Source organism: Canis aureus, chromosome 17 (genome assembly GCF_053574225.1).
Source record: "Canis aureus isolate CA01 chromosome 17, VMU_Caureus_v.1.0, whole genome shotgun sequence".
In the NCBI taxonomy this organism is placed as follows: domain Eukaryota; kingdom Metazoa; phylum Chordata; class Mammalia; order Carnivora; family Canidae; genus Canis; species Canis aureus.
Genome location: NC_135627.1, coordinates 16,772,188 through 16,794,800, shown reverse-complemented (window position 1 = coordinate 16,794,800; position 22,613 = coordinate 16,772,188). Strand labels below are relative to the sequence as shown.

General features: G+C 38.8%; 1 protein-coding gene and 1 long non-coding RNA gene across 4 annotated transcripts in view; one reads left to right on the top strand and one right to left on the bottom strand.

The window, feature by feature from the left end:
* Window positions 1–22,613, top strand: part of GPC6 (glypican 6) — a 1,085,955-nt gene that overhangs the window by 480,986 nt on the left and 582,356 nt on the right. The gene's annotated exons all lie outside the window — the stretch shown is intronic.
* The window catches only part of LOC144287829 (uncharacterized), a 54,447-nt gene continuing 50,789 nt past the window's right edge, over window positions 18,956–22,613 (bottom strand). Inside the window, exon 7 of one of the 2 annotated variants that reach the window (XR_013355581.1) lies at window positions 18,956–19,430. This is a non-coding gene — a long non-coding RNA (uncharacterized LOC144287829). The remainder of the gene's footprint in view (window positions 19,431–22,613) is intronic. The other variant, XR_013355583.1, reaches the window with a different exon arrangement.

Below are 22,613 nucleotides of genomic sequence, written 5' to 3'. Positions count from 1 at the left end.
CATTGACTTTGTTCTCATGAGCACAGTCCTCTACACTCTGAGCCAGAGGATTTCTCTTTCCCACTCCTTTTCCTACCACTTTCCTTTGCTTTCATTAACATTCTGTCCTTTCGCTTAGATTCTAGCCACACCATTCTGGTTTGTATGGTCTGTATTGCCAGTTTGGTTTTGACATGCTCTTTAATAATTCTCTCTGGCTCTATTTTCTCTGACAGTATTTCTAATATAATATTAATCAGTTCTATTGTTTCTAATGAGCATACTGAGCATAGGGTCCAGAGTGACATTCTAATTGTAGTTTTGATTTTAGTGTTGTGATTTGGGTTCTGTGGGTAAGTTTGTTGTGAATAAGTAGAGTAATACCGAGATTGTATGTTTTCCAGCCTATCTGAGGTCAGAAGACCCTGCTAGATGACAAGCCATCTTACAAAAAGTGGTGGTTGATGATTTTTCAGAGTAAATGTTCATCTGCAGTGTGCACTTCGCACAGTGTATTAAGCATGCCATGGTCAGGAGCTCAGCGGGGCTCTCTTTATGCAAGTCAAGGCTGAGAAGTCTCTGATTTCATGTCAGGCAAATGCTGTACTCTTCACACAAGAGATGAGCTATTGCTTTTCTATGTGTTTTAAATTGGAAAAAAATAAAGGAAAAGAAAAGAAAGGAAGGAAGGAAAGCCCAGTACGACATTTATGATTAAACAGTTATAACTTACTACCACTGGCCACATTATAATTTGAGCTGCTGAAGAGCTCTGAGATCTAATTGATATATTTGGGAAAGGTTTAAATGCTGTGTTGTGGGTGGAGAGCTGAACAGTCTGTCTGCTGCAGTGTTGTGGTCTTGAAGGGGCACCCGTCCCTGTGGGTGAAGAGTTCCAGAAATGTGTTCTCTCCTGTCATCCCCACAGGACCTGCGGACCCACAGGCCTGACTCATGCCGGTGATGGCTGCGACATTTATGGGCCAGGCTGCATGTCTTTTATCGAGAGACAATTACAGGGTTAGTGCTGAGGCATGACCGCGCCTCTGGGCACAGTAGCTGTCACACCTACTGCTGAGGTGTGTGAATTAATGATCAGATGGATTCAGCAGGTTGTACAACATTAACTTTAAATTGTCAGCCCCACTGTGAGTGTCCAACAGTCTTCTTTTTATACTCTCTCTTTCATTATGAGTCTGAATTTAGAAGAATAAACACTTTCTTCCTTATATTTAAGCTGCTTAACGAAACTGAGCAGCAACATTGGAAGTTCCTGTTTTCACTTTGGTGGCTTTGGTGATGGCTCGTCCAGACCACGATGGGATCTTCCTTCCTTGCCTCAACTTCCTCATGACTGAAATAGTAAGGGACGCTGTACATCATTGCTCAGGAGCTCAGAAAATTCTCGTTGCTTTAGTGCTGGTAGAGTATGATCTGTATCACCTCAATGACTACATATCTCCATTTTTGGCATGGTGCTATTATAACTTGCTGAACACCCTTATTAGTTTTTCTGTGTGTGTGTATGTGTGTGTATGTGTTAAATAATCAACAAGTTTAACTATTAGAATGCAGTTGTGCCGGGCAAGTACCTTCCTGGTGATGCTAATCTGTAAGCACACAACTGTAAGTGGTATATGTTTCAATATCCTCAGCTGAAGGAAGCCAAGGAGACAGAGCACACATAATAGAAGGAAAAGAATGACAAGCTGGCAGCCTACTTGGTGGCTTCAGGGCTTTCTCGGAAGCCAGCATGCTCTGTGAAGATTTTGCAAACCTTCTGGCATTTTTCGCTGTAATGCTCTTGTGACAAATTAAAGTGTATTATAAGATACTTTCAAATTTTCCACTACTCCCAATGAAGATTTTTTTGTTTTTTGTGGGGGTTTTTTTGCAGGGAAAGATAGTTTAAAAAAAAAAAAAAAAACCTAGAATATCAATCAGCCTGAACTATTTATATTGAAGTCAAGGGAGTATATTAATAACAATTAGAACATAAATTACTTTGGGGTTATCCCTCTAATACAGAATCTTAGCAATCAGATAAGCTGTTTATGTTTTTCTTTTCCTTTGTCACCAAGTAGAATCCTGATACTGACACCCACCAATTGTGACACTTTGCAGCAGGCCTGTAGACCTTCCTCTGTATTGCCTTTAGAATGAAAACAACCTACCCAGCTAAAAGAGATGAATAATTAATCACTTAGTCCCACTGGGAGAAAATGACACATATGGCTGAGTAGCAGGAGGCATTAAGAAAAAGAGCTGTCAAAGGGTGCCCTTTCTTCCCAAATGTTAAAGAATGCTATTTTTCTCTACACTTAGAATCAGAGTATCAGCAGATAATGATAGGAGCAAAATCCAAGATGGTACGAAACAGACGTCTAGAAAGGCAGAGAGTAGACCTACCTGATTTTTTATTTAAAAAAACAATTAGGATAACCATTATTCTTATAGACAAGATTTACAATTATGAGCTCATTTGAATTTCTGTTCCTTGAACTAATTTAATGTGACCAACTTTTGAGGCCACATAAGAGGGTCTGGGATCCACTCGACTGCCACAAAGTCCGGACATGAATCTGTCTCAGTCCCAGAAAACAGACCTCCAGGAACTCCAGAGTTGATTCCAAGGGATGTGTTGTGCAGAGTCTGCTTGAGAACTTCTCTCCCTCTACACCTCCCCCTGCTCGCTCTCTCTCTCAAATAGATAAATAAACAAGGGATGTGTTAAAATCTGTAAGTGTACCAAGCATTTTTCATAGTATAAAAAGTATTATTTCACACACATATGTACCAGTGTTCAAATATAAACAGGTGCTGCTGTGATCAATAAAATGCAGAATCATTTAATTTTATCCTTATATACATGGTAGCTTTTTATTTGCTTTGACATTGTGCATAGTCTTGATCAAGAGATTTTAAAAGTACAGCCGTGGGATCCAGAGTTTTGTGCCCTTTTTTTTTTTTTTTTTTTCATTTGAAGAGATCATCATATACCAGATTGGGAACCATTGCGACGTACCGGATTTGGACACAGACTCCAGGTGGTAGCACGGTGTACCCTGACACCCACAAGGAGAGTTTCCCTGGAAGCAGCCTCCTCTTTCAGTTGAAGGACTTTGCAGGCACTTGTATTAGGTCATTATGGTCCTTGATGCAAGAAAGGCATCATTTTTGCCTCCTGTAAAAGATACTATCTTGCTGTTTCTTCTTGGGTAGGAATGCAGAGTAAGTCAATGTGGATTATGTGGCAAGAATTCCAGAGTGCTGGAAAGGCCCTTGTGTCATGTCATCTGAAATAATTCTTACTCCCTGAAATTCACTTTAGCTCAAGAATTTGATCTTCATTGGAATAGATACCCTTGGGAAAGGCTAGTACTTCACATTTCTATCATTGTTTGTTTCCGGATGTCTACAGTGGGTTTTAGAACCTTGTGCATTTGAAATGGAGGCATATCTGCTAAAAGGGAGAAAAATAAGGGACTCCCAAACCTGTGAACAGTTCATTTCCTCTGAATTCTGACTTCACATGCTGCTTCTCCCAAAGCTAAGCCACTGTAGTGAACAGCACTGCCTTTCAGCATTTCCAAAGAAACATTCAATTTTATGTGACTTAGTGTTTGTGATGCACATATGATGTGCAACAATATGCTTGGAAAACATGATTTTGCTTTTAAGTCTAGAAGACTGTAGTTTTATAGCATCAGAGGATTTTTGTGTAAGAAAGATGTGCTGGAGTAATTCTCTACTGTTATTTCTTTTGTACCACCAATAACTTTATCTTGGAAATTGATTTCCTCCATGGTAGAGAAAAATAGCTTACATTTCCAGTGGAAGATATGTATGTGTTTACCGGCATTCTCTCTCTCTCTCTATTTTTCATTCCCAGTAAATTTTGAGGAAGTTATACTTTGCATCAGTATTCATGGGAACAGTCCCTGGAGGTCCACCTGGGCTGCACCCTGGCTGGGGACAGTGTGTTCAGTGGAGGTGCTCTTAGCATTTGAGGCAAGGCAATATTTCATTTTGCAAGAATGAACTGCACACTTCGGGATGTTTGGTGCCCTGGCCTCTAAATTCCAGAAGCATCTTGTCATCATCATGACAACCAAAAGAAAATAAAACCCAAAAAACACCCCCACGCATTTCCCTCCACCTCAGTGAGGAGTTCCATCATTGGTGGAAAACCACAAGGCAGGGGCTCCTGGGTGGCTCACTCGGTTAAGCATCTGCTTTTGGCTCAGGTTGTGATCCCACGGTCCTGGGATCGAGCCCCGCGTCAGGCTCCCTGCTCAGTGGGGAGCCTGCTTCTCCCTCTGCCTGCTTCTCCCCCTGCTTGTGCTCTCTCTCTTCTTCCGTCTCAAATAAATAAGTAAAAAAGAAGAGAAAACCACAAGGCAGCCTCTTGCCCAAGGCAGAATCATTCTCCAAGTCATCTGGCAGGTGGCTGTCCTCAAAGCTGGGATGCCTCCTTTCAGTGATTACAAATTGGCCCTCTGTAACTCCTGTCCTGTATGCCTCAGGTCTCCATTCATTGACTACTTTTAGTTTCAGAATGCATGCCTGTGCTAGATGATGCTGGAGTGTTTGGGTTGCTTTTTAATGAGGATCCACCAAATGCTGAGGCAGTGGGATGACAATGCTGTGTGATTTTACATAGCTTGTATTCAGTTCAATGGTGATGTGTGTGCAGAACTGGCTTTTCCCACTACCAAGGGCATATGAGATATGGTGGTGAGAAATGGATCACTTTTCTTTTCCCTTATTCAGACTTCCCAATCTTTCCAGCTGTACTTAGGCTTTCAAAGTGCCACTGATAAGCTGATGATTTTGTTTTAGGAGCTCGATGGGGAGAGGGAGATTAAATACTGCAAACCGTGTGCACTAACGCTGTCCCCTAGGCAAATAAACAAGAGCACTTCTGAAGAGATGTAAAATTGGTTTTCCAGGCTTAACTTCCACAACTGTTTTAATAGAGCTTGTAAAAATATACTCTAATTGCTCTGTGGCACTTTTTACATTGCAGAGATTCTACTTCAAACCTTTTATGACTCCCCTGTTCTACAGGTAGATGTTTATATTATGACAGATACCTCTAATTAGCTAAACAAGAAAAACCTACCGAATAATTCCCTGCATGGAAATTAAACCTTCTGGACCAAGCTCTCGATGCCAGCACTCTGTTTCTACATTGTTTCTGATTCTCCATGTAATCCATGCACCTTCATAAATACACATACACAGCAACTGTTTGAAACCTGGTTCACCAAGTGACCCTGTGAATCTGCCTGGGGGATAAGACATTTGAGATTCTATGGCACAAGGAATGATCCTACAACATCTCTCAGCAAATCGTAAAGGGGGCATCTGGGCCTCTGAATCTTCGAGATGCCCATAGAAGGTCATGGCTTTGGAAGAGCAGTGAGTCAGGCACAGATAGCTCAGGTGTTGGGAAGCATTACTGTGGGTTGCTGGGAGATCTATGCTACCTATATCTACGGGCGGAGTGAGAGGCGGCAGACACATCTATTCTTTTTCAGATTCGGAGGCTCAGAGCATCATAACCTCCCATGGCCTAAAGTTCGGCAAACATTTCTTGGTCACTTCTTTCTAAGCTTCCGGGCCTTACTTCTTTATCTTCCTGTGTTGATCTCTTTCTAGGTGACAGTAATTCTGTCACCTTCACTGAGTCCTACAGGCCATCTCCTCCACTGGAGGTCCACTTCTAGACCATTATGTGTCCTGTGGAAGAAAGAGTGAACCCAGGGCTTTGTTGAAAGCTTTGCTGTGGAGATTTCCTGTTGGAATTCAGGCACCACAGATTTCACCATTTCTGCAGCTAACACACATTTCATGTTGGGCTAGAAAAGCTGGCTTTAGCCAGGCACAATGTGCAATTTCATATAGGAAAAAGAAAAAAGGAAGTGAACGATTAAGATTTCTATTTGAATTATTAATTTCTTCAGGGGCTTAGGCTGGACAATTTCCCAGGCCCCCGCAAGGCTAAAGTTATGTGGATCTAAATTAGATCCGGTCTCTGGTCTTATAAGAAGTGATTTCATAGACAATTTTCTCATTTTCCCTCCATTTCTGGGCATTAATCCCCTGATTCCCAAACACTGGGTTCATAAGCATAGTAGTTCCACTGCACCAACTGAGTTTGTTTCTGAATTGGCTGATCTGCTTACATTGCATTTTTGGTTTCAATGGTCAGAACTTTCCAAAAGCTAATGTTGAGATGACTTTGATTCTCAGACTCAAAAACTAACAAAAAGAGGCAAAGGAGTAGCTAATGGAGGTGCAAGGCTTCTGAGGAGAACAAGTGGGATGTAAAAGTCCCTGAGCAGAAATTGTCATGACTGATGTATGGAGGAAGAGCCATCATATTAAGGCTGATTTTTTTCCCCAGTTCAACTTCTTTCCTGAGTACATATTTCTTCTCTCTCACTCCTCCTCTATACACGCAATACACACACACACACACACGCACACATATACATATACATATACGTATACATATATATATATGTTAATTCTTTTATAAAACTAGAGGATAAATGTACAGGAATTTGTTCCATGATTTATAGAATTTATGCTTTACTGTATATATGATTCATTCTATGTATAAATAGAATACATAGGGGATCCCTGGGTGGCACAGTGGTTTACGCCTGCCTTTGGCCCATGGCGCGATCCTGGAGACCCGGGATCGAATCCCACGTCGGGCTCCCGGTGCATGGAGCCTGCTTCTCCCTCTGCCCCCCCCCCCTCTCTGTGACTATCATAAATAAAAAAAAATTTAAAAAAAATAGAATACATATGTATATATACACTTAGAGTTTTCTATGATATATGCCTGTTATCCTGAATGTTCTGATAGTAATACATGTAGAAAATTAATATATACCAAAACCTGGACTCTATATATGGAGATATGTGTGAACTTTTATATGTGAATAGACCAGCCCCATATCATTATATATGTTCACCTACAGATACAGGTCTTTTCATCTTAAGAATTCCAAGGGTTGTATTTTCTTCCTCTCCTATGCCCCGAGCATGAAGGTTTCTCCCTGAATACCTGCCCTGGCTCTTCAAATCTGTGGAAGGTGAGCTATGGAAGGTGAACACTGAATCAGCTGTTGCTGCAGTGCTTATGTTGACATCACTTCTTTTTCACCTACCGGCATTTCCTAACTGTGTCATCATTTACTCATTTCCTGTGTTCTCGTGTGTTTGTTTAATTTTTAATGCAGGTCTCTCTGTGATCTGATTCCTGTGTTCATTTCCAATCCCAGGCCCTCTTCTACCTCTTCCTTCCTCTATTTCTGAGCCCTAAAATCTAGTCTTTTTGAAAGATGTAGTGTTTTTCTTCTATTGTCACACTTTTTTTCTTTTGTTTTGTTTCTTCTTTTTCTTTTGTTTCTCCAGTCCAGAATAATTGCCAGCTTGAATTCACATGGTCTCCTCCCACTGATCTACAGGATCCAAATCAAGTGTCTCCTCCTCTGGGAGATAAGTTACAGGTTTTCCTTATTTCCCAGAGAAATGATCATGCTTTTCTTTGTAGTAATGTCATCCAAGTGCCCAAAATAACACTTTACAAGCTACTTCATAGGTCTGCTTTTAAGCTTACCACCCATTCTAGACTGAGCAAGCTTTATTCACTATTGTCCCCCTACGTATCTCTACTGTACTTGGGTTACATGTGGCACATAGTACCTGTGTTCTGAAGCAAAGCGACTAGTGAAGAGCATTTCATAATGGTTCCAATGTCACTGATAAAAGACATATTATTTAGTGTTTACTGAAAACCTCATTAATAACTGTTACTCTCAGTTAACATGGAAAGAATGCTTAAATTTTGCATCAGAATAAATTATTATATTGACAGGCAGGTGGGATATACTATGAAATTTTTTTCCAATGTACATATAATTTATAACATGATGACTACACTTAATACCACTGTATTGTAGAATTGAAATTTGCTAAGAAAGTAGAACATAAGTGTTTTCACCAAAAAAAAGAAAAATGTTAAATATGAGGTTGTAGATGGGTTAATTAACTTAATGGCGGGAAGTCCTTTTACAAAGTATATCAAATCATCACATTGTACACTTTAAATATCCTACAATTTTATTTCTCCATTATACCTCAAAAAATCTGGAGGGGGGGAGAAAGGCCATCTCAATCATATTTTCAAGAAGGGCCCAGGCCACTACCCCAAAGACTCATCCTTCAGTAAAATATACTGTATTTATGGATGCTGAAGTAAATTAATATGCCAACCTTTTCTATGCCTTCTCCTGCACTCACCTCAGAATTCCAGCTAATGATCGCATGTGCGTTTCCTCACTGGATTTAAGACCCGCTTTTTTGTTCCTCTAGTTACATATGCTTTTGAGTTTAAATTCCTTGGCATCCTTTAAAGTTTGCAAAGCACCATGAAAAATCACTGAAATGAAAAGCACTAAAATATGTAAATTGTTGGTATTGTTCGTACGTGCTTCTTCACATAGGATATGATCATTTCAAAGACAAAGTAAGATTTCTTTCATGTCAACAGCGATTATGTTTACTGTATGGGATCAGTCTTCGATATATGAGAGTTACTACTTCTTGAAAGTTAAAAAAAAAGTTGTTTTAAACTTTTGGAATTTATATTTCAAATTCATTAACCCCTTTTTCTTTCTTCCTGCCTCCTTTATTTCTTCCCACTATTTTTGTTGAAAATTATGAGTTTGGAGGCAGTTGCAAAAGCTTGTAGTAGTAAAATTGTCAGTAAGTAATTTTATATTAGATACTGGTTTATAGACTCCAATTTCAAAAAGCAGTTTAATTTTCTTTTAGTGTAAAATATAACAAATATTGATTTGGGGGGGACGTGCACTCTGCTATGTAGCATGTGAGCAAAGAGCTTAGAAGTTAATTCTTTAATATAGAAAGATTATAAACTAGCACTCAGAGGCACATCTTCAATTTGCTGGAAGGTTATTATTCTGGCCTGTAGGTCATGCTTAAGACAGTTCAGTCTTCTTTTTCCCTACCGTCGCCCTTGCTATACTTTTTAAAGACAAAAGTGTATCCCTATAGTGACCAAACAGTGACAAATTTGAGATGTTTCCCTTTGTCTTTAGAAATTAGAAATGGTCTGATGCACTTCTGAAATCCTACAGCTTTCAAAGCCCAGGAATTTTGTTGATCTCATATTTCCTGGTGTCTGCTTTTGAAAGCAAAACGACTATTCTCCCAGGAATCCTTCGGTCAGAGTTACGACTGATGATGTGAGTCGATAAATGCTTCTTGACCTGTGGTCAATGTAACAGCAAGGCTCTAGGGACATGAGGCATCTGCCCAGAATGGAGCTGTAAGCTTGAATGCAGAAGGGCCTGGAATAACATGCAGGCAAGGGAGAAGAAAGCTACCAAGAGTAGAATGAAATTTATGGACTGGCAGGGAATTTTAAAATAAAAGGTTATGCTTGACTGAGCTGTCACCTTTAAGGAAAGAAAACGAGATTTTTAAAAAATATTATGCAAATGTAAAAGTGACCTAACCAACATTTATGGATAAATCCATATTATTGTTCTAAGTCAGGTCCTGATGTGCTGGTGCACAGATAAAATACAGATCAATTTACTCGTTACATGATTGGCGACCACACTAATTGTGATTCATAACTGTCACCCACCATTTGTGCTATTTGAGAGCAATTCTGAGCGTAGGTAATTATGGTAGATTGCCCCTGTGCCAAGCAGACATTGCATAAATCCTTCAGCTGAGGTAAGCCTGACAAGCTGTGAGTAATAGACTGCACCTTGGAACAGATTTATATTTGAGGCTCAGTTAGCTGGAGTGCTTCATACTTTTCATTTCTCAATAACTTGACTGGAACTAAGGCAGTCAGTTATTTCCCAAATTCTCCATTTTCATGATAGGATAATCAATAAAGAGCAACTATTAATTTAGAGTCACTCTGATATACTAGGACTAGACAGTTTTACTATGATATTGATTACTTCTGTAATTTACCACTGGTCCTAAATGCCAACATGATCCAGACACTTTGAAGGTCATTAGAAATAGGTTGCTTCCCAGTGATGCAAGTTCACTTCTTGATAAGGCCAAAGGCTTTGTGGTCATGATAGTTGGACTCCTTGATTCTTCCAAAAGTACCATAATTTTAGCAATCACACGTTACACCACATAGCCGAAAAGAGAAGAGCAAAGTCAAGAGGTGTTTTTTCTTCATAGCTGGAGTTCTCCAAATGAGGACCAGGAATGATTGTAGGCCACCATCCTCCCATACAGTAGGACCCTGGATAGCCTCCGGTTGTTATCTTGCATCTGATCTTTTGTAGAGGAGTTTCCCACCACAGTCAGATGTCATGCAAGGAGTTCTCAATAAGCAAAGTTTTCTATGTGATACAGGTTTCAAGTCTAGTGTGAAAAGATATCCTGGATGTCCGTTGCCTCCAAAGCCCCATAATTTCCCATAGGATATCTCAGATGGGACAGCTTGTGATTTCTAAAATTAAATTAAAATTAAACAGAATTTGTGAATTTTCTCACTTATCTACATTTTCTCAGTACCATGTTACTGCCTAGCATTCTTGCTGACCACCTGCTTTCTCCGGAAGGAGATTTGAGATTTTAGAGTGATTGTTCAAGTCTTCATCTCCTTTATCTTTTCTTATCTAGGCCATTTCTGAATCCTGCAAGACTTTCTCCTTTATCTCACTCCATGAACTTCTACTTCATACATTCTAAGGGTTTTCCTAAAATGAAATAATAGGAATCAATGGCCATACCATTGTATATCGGGGTTGCTGTATTTGAATTATTGGTGGTATCTACTAATCCCTTTGCAATTATCTCAGTAGATTTCTTTCTTTCTTTTTCTTTCTTTCTTTCTTTTTTTCTTTCTTTCTTTCTTTCTTTCTTTCTTTCTTTCTTTCTTTCTTTCCTTTCTTCCTTTCTTTCTTTTTTTTTTTTTTTTTTTTTTTGTAGATTTCTTCCTGGCCAATCACCTATTCACCTAAAGTCAAGTGAGCCTGTTTTGCTTTTTTCAACCATAACGGCTTCTCTTTTGGTTTAGGACCAAACTGCCAAGCCCTAATACATATTCGGTGCTTTGACTACAAATATTCTCCCTCTCCTCAACAAATCAAAACTATTCCACTTTACAAAACACTACTGTTGTATATGAAACAATAAACTGCAGTTTTAAGATGTTATATGTTTATTATATTTTGTTGTATTTGATGTTGCCTAGTTTTTAACATGCCTTTATGAATAATTTATGTGACTTAGTTTTTAAAATGGAATTTACTAGCTCTAAATACAGTATAGTATCTGATTCATATCTACCAGGAATAAATTAGCACCACTGATGAACCAACAAAATTTGAGACTGACGTGTGGGTTGTAGCATTTTTTGAGCATATTATTACACATTGAAATTGTGAGAACAAAGACACACACGCACACACACACCATAGAGTCCAGCTGTGACCAAATTAATAAAAAGTGTATATTAACAGAAATTGTGTAAGGTTAATGGCAGAAGGAGTAGTAAATGTTCAAGGCCAATGTTGAAAGAGTAAAAAGATATTCCTGGAAGATTAGAATCAAGTCCTTTAGTAAAAAGCTAGTAAGAGATAAAAAATTAGTGATCAGTGTATGTTTCTGTAAGTCTCATAAGATCTATCTAGATGTCTGTGTAGTTGGAATAGATGAATATTTTTATAGGCCATTGGCCATTATCTGTTTTATGAAGCTATATAAAAATAAACAAACAACATTGTTTTTTTTTTTTTTTAATCATAAAGTCCATGTGTTCTGGGGAAGGACAACTTACTTATTTTTAAGTATCAGAAATCTCCATGCCTACAAATACAGGTAACCATGTATCACTTGATTAAGTTGCTTTAAAAAATGGTCACACATATTTAAGAATTTTCCAAGTAGGTTATATAAGGATGTCAGTTTTATTCCCCTTACCTTCATAAGTGTTATTTAGAATCCAAACTTAAAAAAAAATGAGTATAATCTACATTTTCATACATATATATGTCCGAGAAGACAGAATCCTATTGAGAAGACTAAGCTTAACCATTAAATTAATATATGCTTCAGATTACATGCATGACTCTTAATGCAGGTTACTCTTTTGGGGGTGATTATGGTCCCATTTAACAAAAATTCACAATGGTGAATATAAGGTACCCCAGAGATACAAAGACACAGAACAATTAATGAGTCCCAAAAGTGTCTTATCTGATTTTAGTGCTGACCTCTTAAATGGAAAATCATTGCTGTTATCCCTGTTGAGAGACTTTTAATTTATGGAATGGGCCTGTACCTCAAAGAATAACACAGTACTGTTCCCAAGTTCTATCACTTTTCCTGGAAGTTAACTTTTTGATATGATGAAAGAAAAGTCAACCTTTGTTAAACTCAGCTTCTAAGCCCAAATGAAACCCTATTACCTATGTGAGCGCAGCACAGCCCAATGACAAATGAGCCATAAGTGACTGCAACAGGATGCCTGATGAGGACTTTCGATATCTAACTCAAATCAGACCTTGAGTGTTGTGAGGTTTTGGCAGGGTCCAAGGTCGGAGTGCAAAGTGAAAAGGCTATGCTCTAAGTTATTTAGGTTCCATTACAGGATTTGTGTTCCCATCAGCCCTTAAGTTTGTAACAAGTGCTTGCAGATAATTATTCAGTGAAAGGAGTGGATCATTGGAATTGATGTATTTCGGCTTTTTTCTTTTTCAGTGAGTGAAAAAAAAATTGAAGGAAATTTGTGGAAGTCTGCTGAGTATTTATAACTAGGGCATAGTGCTACTGATAATGGATTTTGCACATGTACTTGGCGAGTGGGTCTGAAACATTTCCTTTCTGAAAAAAGTGAAATTAATCAATTTTATTAAATTAAAAGATGATTTTATAGTGTATTACATTATGCCAAGGAAAAATATTTTTTAAAAAACTTGAATTTTTGGGAAGGAAAAGAAAAGGTGATGCAAGGAGATACTATAACCATTTTCTTTTTTTTTTTTTCTATAACCATTTTCATCATCAAATCACCATTAAAAATATTGAGGTATTTGTCAGAATTTTTACAAACAAAATACTGCTTTTGGACAGTTTGCTAACGCAATCTTGTAAAATAATGTTTCAGTTGACTGGCTTCATTCTCATGAAGTAAAACACATATATTTAATATCTCCTTCAGCTTGACTTAAGACCAAATAAATAAAAAAAAAAAAAAAGACCAAATAAATATATATTTTTTAATATAATTGTTACTAGTGGCAAAAAAGGATCAGCTTACTTTGGATCACTCATTTTAGCTCAGTGGACACCCCTGATGGATTCAAAAATAAAATGCAGTGCTGCAGAATGCACTATTTTTAACTCAGTCACAGTGACATCGGGCTTGTTTGGCAGTGCTTGGACTGAGTTCCCTAGAACTAGTGTTGATATGGTTTCTTGAACATTAATCCACAGGGACATGATTGTAACTTTTTAAAAATAATCAGTAATGCTAAGCATTATATGACTGAGAAGCCACTGCCTGAAAAGAGATGTGCAATAATGAAGGTATTCCTTTTTGAGATAATTTTAGCTGCTTATCAGAGCAGCAGCAGCAGCAGCTGTATTTTGGACTTAGGGTTTCTATTTAATGCACCATGAAAATGCAACAAGTACTCCACCAGAAAATCATATTTTGTTGAAAGAAGTAAAAGCAAAATGAGCTGCAGTTCTATACTAAGGAATCTTAAAACAGGGAAAATTTAACTTAGTAGTATATTTTTTAAAATGTTTTGAGTCACTTTTTTTTTTAGTTTGTACTTATAAATTGCCTCAGAGTAAAAATATTTTTAGAATCCTTATCAGTCAGAAAAACATCTTCTTCAATCAAAATTAGTTGGACTCTGTAGCTAAAATAACCCCATTTTACTTGTTTGTGGAATGGCTGTTGAGACTATTTTTATAAGCAAATGGCAAATGCTGCTCCAATGTATAGCTGGTGCAAATTAAGTGTATACTCTATTTCACAAATGAAGGGAGAATTATTGGAAACACTCTTCCCCTGATCAGTAAAAACTGATTACCATCAAAGAAGGGCCTGATTACTAACCACCAGCTTAGTGTTTAGCCAGAACATCTGGCCAACTCGGAGGGGAAAATTTGCTGAGCTTAAAAAATGTTTATTCCAACTTTCAACTCATGCATGTATAGAACACAGATGAGGAAACATCTGATGTCCTTTGGATTTCTGTTGTTAAACAAATGTAACTCATCTTCAAGCAAAAATTGAGTAAGATTTTTTCCTCATTGATTTGGCTCCTTAAGCTCTTAAGTAACAAAGACTAGAAAAGAAAGAGAAACAAAACCAAGAATGATTAGAGCCCTTAAAAATATCCGAAGGATAATTTTGACTTTACATCTCTTCACATACACTTTGATCTAGGTGGACTTTTGTTTAATTCAACCTAGGTTGTTGAGTGCATGCTACATGCAAGGCACAGAACCCAGTGCTCGCTGGAGATCATGAGCTCAGGACCTACCCATGCCTTGACTGCAACCCTTGCCCTGACGTATGCCCTGCCCTGTCTGCGGCTGGCACAGGTCTTCCTATCCCTTTAGAGCTTGGTTAATTATTACTAACCTGCAGAGCAAATGACTCACTTGGTGTTATTTGCCCTGAGGATCCTTCCTTGACCATTCAAAATTAGGTCCCTAGAGTCATTAAAGTTATCTATTCCTTGGCATGTATAGTTGACATCAAGATTTCTGGTTTGCTTCCTACTCCTCTCCCCCTGACCCCAGCCTGTAAATTTAATTCAGTGACTTTGTTTCACTATTGTATTGCAGGCCCCAGAACTGAGCCTGACATAAACCAGGTAAACTCAGTAATATTGGTTGAATAAATAAATAAATAAATTACTTAATTAGTCACCTCCTATATCCTCAGTGCAGTTTCATCTAGGGAAGAAGGTGTGTATAAAAATGACAAGAAGGGAAAACAGAGTAAGGGAAGTGCTAAAAGACAAATATGAAAGGAGTGGATATGTATAGTTATGGCCACTAGGACATTCTTCATAGAGAAATAAATCCCTATTAGGGAGAAATGCTGGGCTATGTAGGCTACTAATAAGAATGTAGTTTTTTGGATAAAAGCTTATTTTAACATAATTTTGAAAAAATACATATGCATGGTAAAGTACTCAGTCTTCAGTCCTCTTTGGGCTGTTCTCTGCAATGTTTTTTTTTTTTTTTTTTTTTTTTTTTTTCCAGTTTCTTTCAAGAAAGGATTGTTCTTTTACTAGATTCTGACCAGGCAGCTTCATGGGATAACTTTTTCTCACTATAAAAGTGGGATTTAAACCCTAATTTCCAAAAATACAGTAGCTAGCTAAAATTAGCATGATTTAATGCTCTGGGTCAACTAAAAGTGACATGTGAACATCAGCTAAAAAAGAAAGGTTCTAAATCCTGTAAATCTCAGTGGGGATTTTTCATTGGCTCATTCTGTTACAATCTTTTTCTCAGGGATAAGGTTTTCTAAGTCAATATTTTCCTAAAAGCCTGCCCTTTTGTCTTCCACTAAATATGGTAGTCTTTGTTTCTTCACTGACCACATGAGAACAGAAGGAAAATTTCTTCTCAGAGAAGACAGAGCAAAGGAATATATGTTTCTTGCCAAAGGTTATCACAGCTTAATGGTATGAAGGAATGTCCACTTCTCTAAACAGAATGTGCTATGCTTTCTGAAGTTGACACCATTTATTTAGTCTCGTGAAATAGCTGGTACAGTGATCCAGGTTTGAGAGAAATACAAGCTGGGAGAGCCGGCCATGTGCGGCTAACAAGGAGTCATGGAGGGAGCAGAGGTTTCTGGAAGGAGAGGAGTGCAGGGTCAGGGGGCGTATCCCCTTCTCTGCCACTCCCTGCTCCCCAGCCTCAGGGCACTGCTTTCTCGCTCACCTTCCTCTCCTATCTTGCCATATTCCTACCCCCTACCCCTTCCATATTTTTTAATTACCATTTTTCTCTTATACCTGTTCATTCGCTTTTATTTTTTTGGCTCCTGTGCTATAGTTATTTGGGGCGTAGCTTAGCACCTTCACCAGATAGGAATTCAGGTGAAGGCAGAGAAGTTAGCAGGTGCACGCAAACTCTAGATAAGTGTAGGCCTGGGAAGGCTGATTTATAGTCTATCAGTACCCTCTAAGCTAAAGTCAATTGTCTCCCAACTCTGGTGTGCCTCAGCATCAGCTGGGAAACCTGTTCAAGCAAAAGATGCTGCATCTCTACCCTAGCCCTCTGGGCTTAGATTTCTGTGTTTATTGAGCAAGTAGCTAAGAACTACTTAGCTAATTTAGAGGGAGGGATGATCTACCAGGAGTGAGAGATACGAGGACACTCCTGAGCAAATCGAGACAGTTGTTCGCCCTATTAGGCTCAAAGACCAGAGCCAAAACCAAATCCACTAAATCTACCTTCTGTCTTTCAATTTCAGTTATTCATAAAAAACCCTCATAAACCTCTACCTTCTATGGATATAAAATAGACGTGTTACTTATTTTTGTTTTTCAGTTGTGTCTCAATTATTCCATGGGTTAATGTATATATTAACCCATGGAATAATTATATTATATATGTAATATATATATTATATTATATATAATATATATTAATATATATGCAGCAATCTCATAACATTGATTTAAGAACTACGAGATAAAATGTCAGGCACTTAATATAGTGCCTAATTCTAAGTACTCAATAAATATTAGCTATTAATTCTCTCTCTGAATGCCCAAAGGTATTTCCTTTGTGCCTTCTTGAAATACTAATCTCCAGTGAAGGAGGATTCTCACTGGTCTTCTAAACTGACAACTGGTCTGATACATGCCACCTGTTTGTTCAGGCTGAGGAGCTGAGCCATTTTATATAGTCTCCTTCAGAGGCAGGCCCTCTGGCTAGTGTGCCAACCGTATTTGGTTCCTCTCCACTCAATGGCTGCTCCTGGAGAGACCTGCCTACTCTGTACCTTCCTCAGGTTTAGAAGCTTCTCCACACTCACTGTGGCAGGAGGAGTCTTCTCACTTCTTTCTGGATTCTTCTGTGGATGAGGATGATTTTTTTTTTCAGTGCATATCAGTTCAAGACACAGTGATTGCTGTTGGAAATGTGCTTGCAGAAGTTAACTTTCCAACTTCTCTGCCTAGATCTCAGCACTTAAGCTTAAGGTTAATAATAAACCAAGACCCACTTCTTCTAGAAAATAGGTCTTTTCTGTCCACATTCTTTCTTGGTGAAAGAAGGTTTTAGAATGACTGATTTGGCATTTATTGAAACAGTGTTCATCATTAGGACGGTTTATAATTTGCTGACCAGTTGAAACACAAAACAAAAGACGATCCTCTAGGTAGAAGATGCACATTATAACCTCTCCCCATGCTCCTTGGCCTCTTATTGTCCATCTCAGCAACGTGTGTTGGTCTCAAACACCATGGTCTTTTCTCATCCTGTCTGTTTTAGGCTAAACCTAATGTGCATGCTGAAGGGATAACGGCTGCCCTCATGCCCAGAATAACCAAACATGTCATCTGTACAAGCAAGTTGTTTCAGCCACTCTGAGAGAAATTTAGTAGCATACAGGTCAGAAAGTAAGTCCGTGAACTAACTGGAAACACAGCCCAAGACGACTGACTCCCAGCTCCGAGCACTGCACTAGATCACACTTCCTCCCTCCGTGAAAGGCTTCCCATGGCAGGAAGAACCAGAGAGCAAGCCTCTAAATTATACATGACTGTTTGTCTCATTTTCCCTCCACGGCTAATTGAAGATGCAGGGGAGTGCTGCTTTTCTGGCTTCATCTTTCTTTGTCATGTCTTACGTCTCCTCTGTGATGGGGAGGACACTCTGCAATTTCATTTCACGAAGGGTGGAAAGAAGCTTAGTAGTCTTTGAGGAGTCCCAGAATTACGGATTATGTCTTGGTTCACACTGAGACCTGCAGTTCATTCTTGGTTTGTTTACCCTTTTAGACTGAAATAAATAAATCACTTTTGAAAGTCAACCACATGAGATTTATAGTTGGTAGGAAAGGATCATGGATGACTGATGAGAAACTATCACAATATGCAACCAATAGTTACGGAAAATGATGAAAGCACCCTACCTAATGAATTTTAAGCGTGGAGGAATCAAACTTGGATGAGTGTTCACCATAAAAGCTTGGAGTTTGTTATACCTGGTTTAGTCTGGCAAAGATTAGGACTCTGGAGAGTCGAGCCAAGTTGCCAAAAACCATAGTTCTGCTGGGTGAAGTGACTCATGAATCGTATTTTTAAAAGAGAATTCATACATATCTGACAGTATGCACTTTGCATATAGTCCTCATAGCATCTCATTTTCTCTGGTATTTGTTCAGGGGTCTTAGAGAATGAAGCACCTAAACTATTAATAAAATGTCACAAATGATAAAGAAAAATAATGATGTCAACTCACCCTGGATAACTGTAGGATGACTCATTACTTCTGGATATTTTTTGCTCTATTTACAAAAATACCAGCATTACTTAGGTGTAGGGCTGTCTGTGAAATACACATTTCATCACCTTCTTCCCAAAGAGTCATTGATTATTAAGTTGCACAATAGACTTAAACATGCTCATTCAGATTTGTACCAGCTAAAGCTTTATGCCTCCAGCCTGTTCACTCCTATCTTTCATATAATATGGAGTGTAGGCATAGTATGGAATTTGTATGGATAGAAATGAAGAGCTTCAATGGGGAAGTCTAGCCTTGGATGTCTGGTGGTGGGCAGGGAAGCACCATTTGAGAGCTCAGTGATATAAGTGGAGGTGTGTTTGGGGGATCGTAAAAGGCAGTGCATGCAGAAGGAAGAGACATAAGAAGAAAAAAGTCTGGGTCAACACTTCTGTAATTCTTTGTGTGTGGAAAAAACAAAAAGACAAAATAAACAAAATGTTGTCATAATAGATAATAGGATGTGAATAAGGGGTAATATAATTCCAGAATGTCAGTCCCGCATGGGCTTTGCCGGTCCCGTCATTCTCTTCATTCCTTAGATGAGGATCTGTCTCCAGGAAGGGCTGAGAGGCCAGTGCCCCTTCTCAGTGTCATTCTGATGAGTTGTCTGCTGACCCCGAGTCTGGATTTCTTAACTTCCTCCCTCATCCTTTTTTCTACTGACATGCTGCCTTTAGGAATGAATAGAGCACCAGGAAAACTTGGAGTCATGTCAAATGTACAAATTCCTTCTATTCAAGGATTATATTCTCTATCGCTTACATTGTGAGATTTTTTTTTTCTTCAATTTCTTCCAATATATGTAGGTCATCATAGTTAGGGTACTGCTTATCCTTACCAAGAAAGCTCTTGTATGGAGAATGTAGCTAAAAAAAGAAGCAGAGAATAAGAAATGGAGATAGTTTTAAGATAAAGTAGTAAAGTGCCACTCTAGTTAGTATATTTACTTAGCTTACGTATACAGTTTAGCTTCTTTATTTAGCTTCTATATGCCAAGAACTTCTCAAACAGATTTAAAATAGTCCATGTCTCCTTCCCTTCTCTATGATTGAAGGGTTCCTAGGGACCTCTACATTGCCTCTCTGCCAAATTCCTTAGCTAATCAGAAGCTGAGCTGCTACTCTCTCATGGTTTTCTCATCTCTTCATTGGCTCCATCTTATGTCCTTTGACTAGGCAACACTTTTGCAGAATAATATCTGTGCTGTCCATAACCATCAAACCATTAGCCGTCCGGCTTTCCCCACCAGGGTGTCTCCTTATTAGGCTTTATGAAGCACTGAGTCTCAAAAGACTGCTCATAGCTCTGGTTGCCATAACAAAGTTATGGGGGCTTAAACAACAGGAATGTATTTCTTACAGTTCTGGAGACTAGGAGGCCCAAGGTCAAAATACCATATATTTGATTCCTGGTGAGTATCCTCCTCCATGTCCTGCAGATGGCTATCTTCTCACTGTTTTCTCACAAGATAAGCATAGTAACTTCCTATCTTTTCCTCCTCTCAGGATGACACTAATCCAATGAAGGAGGCCCCACCTTCGTGACCTCAACTAAATTTAACTACCTTGCAAAGTCTACGCCTGAAAATACTTTCAAATTGGGGGTTAAGGTCTCAACATATGAATTTGAGGGAGTTGCACATATTTAGTTTGTAACAACTGTCCCTGGCCATACTAGCTTGAGATTCATTAGAAAGGTATAGAGTGGGAAGCCCAGCTTGCCAGGCAGGCAGCTTTAAGATTTCTCTTCAGGCAGAGGCCTTATAGCAAGCAGTCCATATTGCTAAACAGATCTCTTTTGCACCATGGTTGACAGCTCAGCTACAAGGATACAAGTCCAAACCAGGCAGTCAGCAGTGCTGCCTAGGCTCAGATGCCTCAATACTCATAGCAGTCAATGTTTCCAACAGATCTATGGGCATGGTTGCCATTGTATATGATGAGGGGCATGACAGAAAAGTCACCACGTTTGGGGATACCCAACAGTATGAAGACCACTTTGGATTATTTAGTTTAATTTTAGGTTCCTCCAGGACTAGACCCAGTTTGCCAATCAGAGTCATTTTTCCTGTAGGTGCTATTCGTAAGTAACATAGTTGGTATATACCAAGTGACCAGGGGAACAGAGCTTCACCATTCACTGGAGGTCAAGTTCTCACAAGGAAGGAAAAAGACTTCTGGTAACCATTATCCAACACTTTTGGATTGGTGGACACCTTTTCTTCTATCTTACTTCTTCTCAGAGCCATTGTTAAGAGCACTGGATTATTTTGGGAAGTTATCACAAAGAGCTTCATACTTTTAACTTGATCAGGAGATAAGTTATGCTAATAGTATACACTTTTCTCCCAGCTCTCCTTAGCATATTACTTTTACCAGAATCCCAGACACTAATGACACACTTGATGCTATATTTAGTAAAAGTCATTTATAATATCTGCATGATGGATTAACTTTTACAGGAACTCTTTAATAATATAATGTTGTATTCTGAGTAACAGCCTAATGCATAAATTAAATAAGTTAATACAGAGATATAATAATCATAATAAGTGTTGGTTCATCAATAAGCATCTGTTTGGAAGCTCCAGTGAATCATGTCCTGTTCTGGACTCTGGAAATTTATGGTGAAAAAGATGAAAAAAAAATTATTTAAAGAGCTTGTATTGGACTGATGAGATACTGTCAACAGGTTTAAAAACTAATATGATTTCAGTTATAGTCAGGTGATGCAGTGGAATGTGAGACAGTATAGGGTGGAGTGCAGTGGAGTGCGGTGGGGTGGCTAGGTGTGGCAGAGGAATGAGGAATGGCAGATTTAACCAGAAAGATCAGGACCAGTCAAGGCCCATGGGAGGAGATGCCATCTGAGTTGAGGCACAAGGACTTGAGAAAGGGACACCTCTGCCCAGTCCAATGGAGGAGCATCCTAAAGAAAAAGGTGCAAATGCCCAGAGATAGAAAAGTATTAGATATGCACCTAAATTGTGATAGCAATACATATTGTACTTATGGCCAATAATTACTGAGCATACTCTGTGCTGGGCACTGTGTTAAGTGAGTACTTAATGCTCATTACCTCCTCTGTTTTTCTTTTTCTTTTTTTTTTTTTTTTTTTGTATTTTTTTTTATTGGAGTTCAACTTGCCAACATATACTATAGCGCCCAGTGTTCATCCCATCAAGCGTCCTGCTCAGTGCCCATCACCCAGTCACCCCATCCCCCCGCCCACCTCCCCTTCCACTACCCCTTGTTCATTTCCCAGAGTTAGGAGTCTCTTGTTTTGTCACCCTCTCTGATTTTTCACACTCATTTTCTCTCCTTTCCCCTATAACCCCTTTTACTATTTTTTATATTCCCCGTATGAATGAAACCATATAATGATTATCCTTCTCTGACTGACTTACTTCACTGAGCATAATACCCTCTAGTTCCATCCACGTCGAATCTAATGGTGGGTATTCATCGTTTCTAATGGCTGAGTAATATTCCATTGTATGTGTGTATATATATATTAATATTAATAATATATATTATTAATATTAATATATATCACATTTCTTTATTCATTCATCCTTCGATGCACACTGAGGCTCCTTCACAGTTTGGCTATTGTGGACATTGCTGCTATAAGCACTGAGTTGCAGGTGTCCTGCCGTCTCACTGTATCTGTATCTTTGGGGTAAATCCCCAGTAGTGCAATTGCTGGGTTGTAGGGTAGCTCTATTTTTAACTCTTTGAGGAACCTCCACACAGGTTTCCAGAGTGGCTGTACCAGTTCACATTCCCACCAACAGTGCAGGAGGGTTCCCCGTTCTCCACATCCTCTCCAACATTTGTTGTTTCCTGTCTTTTAATTTTCACCATTCTCACTGGTGTGAGGTGGTATCTCATTGTGGTTTTGATTTGTATTTCCCTAATGGCAAGTGATGCGGAGCATTTTCTCATGTGCTTCATGGCCATGTCTATGTCTTCTTTGGTGAAATTTCTGTTCATGTCTTCTCCCATTTCATGATTGGATTATTTGTTTCTTTGCTGTTGAGTTTAATA